Here is a 7,899-nt window from a genome sequence, read left to right on the forward strand (position 1 = left end):
AGGCATTATATTTATGCTTTCTCCCAAATCACAGAACCCTCTATCAATCATTGTGTTTCCTATGGTACAAGGGATGTGAAAATTTCCTGCATCCTTTTTCTTTGTGGGTAACTCCTTCTGGATGAGAGGACTGCATTTTTTGTTCATCACTACTATTTGTCCTCCTTTCAATGGGCTTTTCTTGGTCAACAACTCCTTCATGCACTTGATATATGAAGGCATCTGTTGGAGATCCTCAATGAAAGGAATATTGATATGAAGAGATACAAATATATCTAGGAACCTAGAGTATGACTTCTCCTTCTCACCACCCCTGAGTCTTTGAGGGAATGGTGCCTTTGGTACATATGGTTTCAGGATCTCCTTCTCCCTTGGCTCCTTTCTTTGTGCAGAGTCAATTTCTTGTCTTTTCTCTTCCTGTTTCTCCTTTGGAGTTCCCTGAGTATGCTCTGATGGCTTGCTAACTTCCTCTAAATTCTCCTCATCTCTTAGAGTGATCACTTTGCATTTTTCCCACCTCACATTCTTCCTCTCTCCTCTTGAATTCTTCTCAGTATCACTTGGGAAGCTGTCAGTGGACTTTGAGATTTGTTGAGAGAGGTATCCTATTTGAGATTCAAGTTTCTTGATGGTATCTTCCTATTTCTTCATATTAGACCTTACTTCATCTTTGAATGCCTTGTTGTCTTGAGATTCCTTGCATAGATTTTCGAGCAGGGCTTCAATCCAGAAAATCCTATCTTCAGATGGTGATGGTAAGTTGGAATTGGGAGGTTGAGGTTGACTATTTGGTACTTGGTATAGAGGTTGGAAGGAGTTGTTATGTGGGGTTTGATATGATCTTTGATTGTAGTGTTGGTAGGTGGAATTGTTATATTGGTTGGAGTTTTGTGTTCTATGATCTTGGTTCTGGTTTTGTGGGTTTCCCCACCCAAAGTTTGGATGGTTCTTCCAACCAGGATTGTAAGTTTTAGAGTGTGGATCATAGGGTTGTCTTGATGAGTTTCCAACATAATTGGCTTGCTCCCAATCACCTCCTTCCTCTGCACTGAACTCTTCTTGAGCTTATGGTTGAGTAGTGACTGCTGCAGCTTGATTCCTCTCCATCTGCTTTGTAAGGTCAACCAATTATTTGGTAAGCAGCTTATTTTGAGCTAACAATGCATCTATGTGGTTCAACTCCATTACTCCTCTAGTTGAGTTTCTGTCAGAGGCATAGAAATATTCATTATTGGCCACATTTTTTATGATGTCAATGGACTCATCAATTGTCTTCTTCTTGTTGAGAGAACCTCCTGAAGAATGATCTAAAGCCTTCTTCGACTCTTGTGACATACCTTCATGGAAAATGTGCAGCTATACCCATTCATTGAACATGTCCGGAGGGCACTTCCTTGTTAGCTCCTTGTATCTCTCCCATGCTTTATAAAGAGTCTCACCATCTTGTTGTCTGAATATTTGTACCTCAGCCCTCAATCTATTGACTCTTTAAGAAGGGTAAAACCTAGCCAAGAACTTATTTACCACATCTTCCCAAGTTGTTAGACTCTCCCTTGAAAAAGACTCTAGCCACTGCGCTCCTTTATTTACGAGAGAAAATGGAAACAAGAGAAGTTTATAGATGTCAGGATGAACACCATTGGACATCACTGTGTTATATATTCTCACAAATATGGTTAGATGTTGATTGGGGTCTTCCTGGACACTTCTTCCAAAAGAGCAATTGTTTTGAACAAGGGTGATGAGTTGAGACTTCAACTCAAAATTGTTGGCATGAATGGTTGGTTTTAGGATGCTACTTCCGTAGTTCCCTGGTTTTGGATTGATATAAGAGCCTAGAACTCTTCTCTCATGCCCAGCATGATTAGCTACACCCTCTCTAACATGATTATGTGCCTCTTCCTCATGATGGTTCTCCACATCATCCTCCATATTCATATCCAGGTCCTCCTCTTCTTCCTCAGCACCAATAACCCTCCTCTTCTTCTCAGGTTCAGATTCAAAGGAGGTTGAAGCTCCTCTTCTTCTACCTGTCATACAATTAGCAGAACGCACAGGCAAGAGAAAAGTGAAAAAATCACTCTTGTTAAGGTTATGGTTAGTGTGAGTGGTGCAATTTATCAAACAGTTAGTGGATTAGTGTACGGAAATGTAAATAAGTGAGAAAATAAAAGTAAAAGTGCTGAGAATGAAAGTAAAATGACAGAAACGGAATAAATTAACAAAGAAAAAGAAAATTGCTCCATCTAGTTATCCTCTAATTTAATCATTGTCAATGAAAAATCAATCCATGGCAACGGTGCCATAAACTTGATGCACGAAAACTTTCCTCTCAACAAATTTTCTTTCGACAAGTATACTGAATTGTCGTCAAGTAAAAACTCACAATAAAGTGAGGTCGAATTCCATAGGGATTGATTGATTGAGCAACTTTAATTAGAGGAGTATTCTAGTTGAGATGAGCAGAATTTGGATTGGGAATTGCAGAATTTAAATCTACGGGAAAAGTAAATAACAGGAATGTAAATTGCGGAATGTAATTGGCAGAAAGAAAATTGTAGGAAATTAAATAGGGATTGGAGTGATGAGCATCAAAGTAAACAGCAAAAATTAAAGAGAATGGGTAATATCAGAAGTGGGAAAGCTCATTGCGCTTAGGAGATATTGCAATCCTCCGGATCAAGTTCATTCTCATCTCTTCCTCAATCAATGCATTCATTGATCTCTTGGCAATCTTAGGTGATTGGATCCCAATTCCTTGGTAATCCAATCTCTCTAAGCTTGAACAATTGTCCAATTCCTTGATTTAATTGCTCATGGGAAGAGATGAAGCTTAGTCATTGATTATACCACATACCTTCATAGATCAAAGTATTTGTAAGATTATATGTCACTATATCCATCCATCCCCTAACCTAATCCAATGTGAGAAAGTATTTCTAGCATGATTTTCCCATTCCTCTTCCAAGGTTCAGAGGAAATCCAAGTATGAGCAATTTCTCTTCCAAGATAATTATCCAATTGGATGAAGATCGAAAGCTTTCTAGTAAATCAAGAGAAAAAAAAGAGGAAGAAGAATGAAAACTATTATTTATCCATCGAATTACAATAGATCTCCCTAACCCAATGAAGAGGGGTTTAGTTGTTCATAGCTCTGGGAATGGAAAGCAAAATGAAAAGTGCATTCAAAAGTGATGAGCGGATAATTTATACGCTTTTTGGCCTTGTTTTTAGGTAGTTTTTAGTATGATCTAGTTACTTTTAGGGATGTTTTCATTATTTTTTGTGATAAATTCACATTTCTAGACTTTACTATGAGTTTGTGTATTTTTCTGTGATTTCAGGTATTTTCTGGCTGAAATTGAGGGACCTTAGCAAAACTCTGATAAAAGGCTGACAAAGGACTGCTGATGCTGTTGGAATCTGACCTCCCTGCACTTGAAATAGATTTTCTAGAGCTACAGAACTTCGAATGGCGCGCTCTAAACGGCGTTGGAAAGTAGACATCTAGAGCTTTCCAACAATATATAATAGTCTATACTTTGTTCGAGATTTGATGACGTAAACTGGCGCTCAACGCCAGTTCCATGCTGCATTTTGGAGTCAAACGCCAGAAACACGTCACGAACCAGAGTTGAACACGCAAAACACGTTACAACTTGGCGTTCAACTCCAATAAAAGCCTCAGCTCGTGGATAGATCAAGCTCAGCCCAACCACACACCAAGTAGGCCCCGAAAGTAGATTGATGAGCGGATAATTTATACGCTTTTTGGCATTGTTTTTAGGTAGTTTTTAGTAAGTTCTAGTTACTTTTAGGGATGTTTTCATTAGTTTTTATGTTAAATTCACATTTCTGGACTTTACTATGAGTTTGTGTGTTTTTCTGTGATTTCAGGTAAATTCTGGCTGAAATTGAGGGACTTGAGCAAAACTCTGAAAAAGGCTGACAAAAAGGACTGCTGATGCTGTTGGAATCTGACCTCCCTGCACTCAAAATGGATTTTCTGGAGCTACAGAACTTCAAATGGCGCGCTCTCAATGGCGTTGGAAAGTAGACATCCAGAGCTTTCCAGAAATATATAATAGTCCATACTTTATTCGGAAATTGACGACGTAACTTGGCGTTGAACGCCAAGTACATGCTGCTGTCTGGAGTTAAACGCCAGAAAAACGTCATGATCCGGAGTTGAACGCCCAAAACACGTCATAACTCGGAGTTCAACTCCAAGAGAAGCCTCAACTCGTGGATTGATCAAGCTCAGCCCAAACATACACCAAGTGGGCCCCGGAAGTGGATTTATGCATCAATTACTTACTCATGTAAACCCTAGGAGCTAGTTTATTATAAATAGAACATTTAACTAATGTATTTGACATCTTTTGATCACTTTAGATCTTAGGATCAGATCTTTGAACGCATAGTTCTTAGACCATGGGGGCTGGCCTCTCGGCCATGCCTGAACCTCTTTTACTTATGTATTTTCAACGGTGGAGTTTCTGCACACCATAGATTAAGGGTGTGGAGCTCTGCTGTACCTCAAGTATTAATTCAATTCTACTTTCTTTTATTCAAATCTCTCTTATTCTTATTCCAAGATATTCATTCGCACCCAAGAACATGATGAGTGTAATGATGAAAGTGACGATCATTATCATTCTCACTTATGAACGCACGTGATTGACAACCACTTCCGTTCTACATGCAACCGAGCTTGAATGCGTATCTCTTAGATTCCCCAACAGAATCTTCGTGGTATAAGCTAGATAGATGGCGGCATTTATGAAGATCCGGAAAGTCTCACCTTGTCTGTGGTATTCCGAGTAGAATCCTGGGAATCCGGAAAGTCTAACCTTGTCTGTGGTATTCCGAGTAGGATTCCGGTAATGAATGACTGTGACGTGCTTCAAACTTGCAAGTGCTGGGCGTTAGTGACAGACGCAAAAGAATCAAGGGATTCTATTCCAGTAGGCGCAGGAACCAACCAGTGATTAGCCGTGCTGTGACAGAGTGTGTGAGCGTAGTTTTCACTGCGAGGATGGGATGTAGCCATCAACCATGGGTGATGCCTCCAGACGATTAGCCGTGCGAGTGACAGCCGCATAGGATCATTTTCCCGAGAGGATTGAAAGTAGCCACCGCTGATGGTGAACCCCTATACACAGCTTGCCATGGAAAGGAGTAAGAAAGATTGAGTTGAAGCAGTAGGAGAGCAGGCGTCCTTGAGCCATACAGCATCTCCATTCGCTTATCTGAAATTCCCATCAATGAGTCTGCATAAGTATTCTATCCCTTTTATTATTTATTTTCTTATTTCTATTTAAAAAACCATAAACCAATTTAATCTGCCTAACTGAGATCTACAAGGTGACTATAGCTTGCTTCATACCAACAATCTCTGTGGGATCGACCCTTACTCACGTAAGGTTTATTACTTGGACGACCCAGTACACTTGCTGGTTAGTTGAACGGAGTTGTGGATTCAACCAGTGCCATAATAATGATTTCTCTCACAATAGTTTTTGTGTACATACCAAAGAGCCAATATTGTTGATCACAATTTCGTCCATCAAGTTTTTGGCGCCGTTGCCGGGGAACAATCAATTTCGAACAACAATTCAAACAATTGTTTCCAACCCACAATGGTACCAAGTTTTTAATCCGGCAACAACACCAAGTTTTTGGCGCCGTTGCCGGGGATTGTTCGAGTATGGACAACTGACGGTTCATTTTGTTGCTCAGATTAGGTAATTTTCTTTTCAAAAAGTTTTCTAAAATCTTTCAAAAATATTTTTTTTTATTATTTTCGTTTTTTTTATATAATTTTCGAAAAAATTAATAAAAATTCAAAAAATTTCATAAAATCATAAAAATCAAAAATATTTTGTGTTTCTTGTTTGAGTCTTGTGTTAATTTTTAAGTTTGGTGTCAATTGCATGCTTTTAAAAATTTCTTGCATTTTTTTTCGAAAATCTCATGCATTCATAGTGTTCTTCATGATCTTCAAGTTGTTCTTGATAAGTCTTCTTGTTTGATCTTGATGATTTCTTGTTTTGTGTTGTTTGTTGTTTTTCATATGCATTTTTTGTTTGTTAGAGTCCATGCATTAAAGATTTCTAAGTTTGGTGTCTTGCATGTTTTCTTTGCATCAAAAATTTTTTCAAAATTATGTTCTTGATATTCATCATGATCTTCAAAGTGTTCTTGGTGTTCATCTTGACATTCATAGCATTCTTGCATGCATTCATTGTTTTGATCTAAAAATTTCATGCATTGAGTATTTTTGTTGTTTTTCTCTCTCCTCATTAAAAAATTCAAAAAAAAAAATATCTTTTCCTTATTTCCCTCCAAATTTTCGAAATTTTGGGTTGACTTGGTCAAAAATTTTTAAAAATTAGTTGTTTCTTACAAGTCAAGTCAAAAATTTCAATTTTAAAAATCTTATCTTTTTAAAATCTTTTTCAAAAATCATATCTTTTCCATTTTTTCATCATTTTCGAAAATTTCAAAAATCTTTTTCAAAATATTTTCAAAATCTTTTTCTTATCTTTACATCATATTTTCGAAAATTGCATCAAAAATTAATGTTTTGATTCAAAAATTTCAAGTTTGTTACTTTCTTGTTAAGAAAGATTCAAATTTTAAGTTCTAGAATCATATCTTGTGATTTCTTGTGAGTCAAGTCATTAATTGTGATTTTAAAAATTAAATCTTTTTTAAAATATCTTTTTCTTAAAACTTTTATTTTATCTTTATCTTATCTTTTTCAAAAATTTTATCTTTTTCAAAATTTGATTTCAAAATATCTTATCTAACTTCCTATCTTCTTATCTTTTTAAATTTTGATTTCAAATCTTTTTCAACCAACTAACTAACTTTTTGTTTGTTTCTTATCTTTTTCAAAACCACCTAACTACTTCTCTCTCTCTCTAATTTTCGAAAATTCTCCCTCTCTTTTTCAAAAATTCTTTTTGTTTTAAATTTTAATTTTAATTATATTTCATCTTTAATTTTCGAAAATACTAACCCCTTTTTTTTCAAAATTTATTTTCGAAATTTCTCTTCTCTTCTCTTATTCTATTTAATTAATTAATTACTAACACTTCTCCTCACCTCCCTTCATCTAAGAATCCAAACTTCTTATATCCCTTGTATTTGGATTCTTCTACCCCTTTCTTCTTCTACTGACATAAAGGAATCTCTATACTGTGACATAGAGGATTCCTCTTTCTTTTCTTGTTTTCTTCTCTTTCATATGAGCAGAAACAGGAAAAAAGGCACTCTTGTTGAAATTGATCCAGAACCTGAACGGACTCTGAAGAGAAAATTAAAAGAAGCTAAATTACAACAATCCAGAAATAACCTTTCAGAAAATTTCGAACAAGAGAAGGAAATGGCAGCCGAAAATAATAATAATAATAATGCAAGGAGAATGCTTGGTGACTTCACAAAGCCAACATCCAAGTTTGATGGAAGAAGCATCTCTATTCCTGCCATTGGAGCCAATAACTTTGAGCTTAAGCCTCAACTAGTTGCATTAATGCAACAAAACTGTAAGTTTTATGGACTTCCATCTGAAGATCCTTATCAGTTCTTAACTGAGTTCTTGCAGATCTGTGAGACTGTAAAGACGAATGGAGTTGATCCTGAAGTCTACAGACTCATGCTTTTCCCTTTTGCTGTAAGAGACAGAGCTAGAATCTGGTTGGATTCACAACCTAAGGATAGCCTGGACTCCTGGGATAAGCTGGTCACTGCCTTCTTGGATAAATTCTTTCCTCCTCAAAAGCTGAGCAAGCTGAGAGTGGATGTTCAAACCTTCAAACAAAAAGATGGTGAATCCCTCTATGAAGCTTGGGAAAGATACAAGCAGTTGACCAAAAGATGTCCATCTGACAT

General features: G+C 36.7%; 1 non-coding gene across 1 annotated transcript; it reads right to left on the reverse strand.

The window, feature by feature from the left end:
- Positions 1-7,795: 7,795 nt before the first annotated feature.
- On the reverse strand, positions 7,796-7,899 carry LOC130949387 (small nucleolar RNA R71). The gene has a single exon (XR_009073377.1). It is a non-coding gene; the product is annotated as a small nucleolar RNA R71 (small nucleolar RNA).

This window comes from Arachis stenosperma, chromosome 1, assembly GCF_014773155.1.
Source record: "Arachis stenosperma cultivar V10309 chromosome 1, arast.V10309.gnm1.PFL2, whole genome shotgun sequence".
Lineage (NCBI taxonomy): Eukaryota > Viridiplantae > Streptophyta > Magnoliopsida > Fabales > Fabaceae > Arachis > Arachis stenosperma.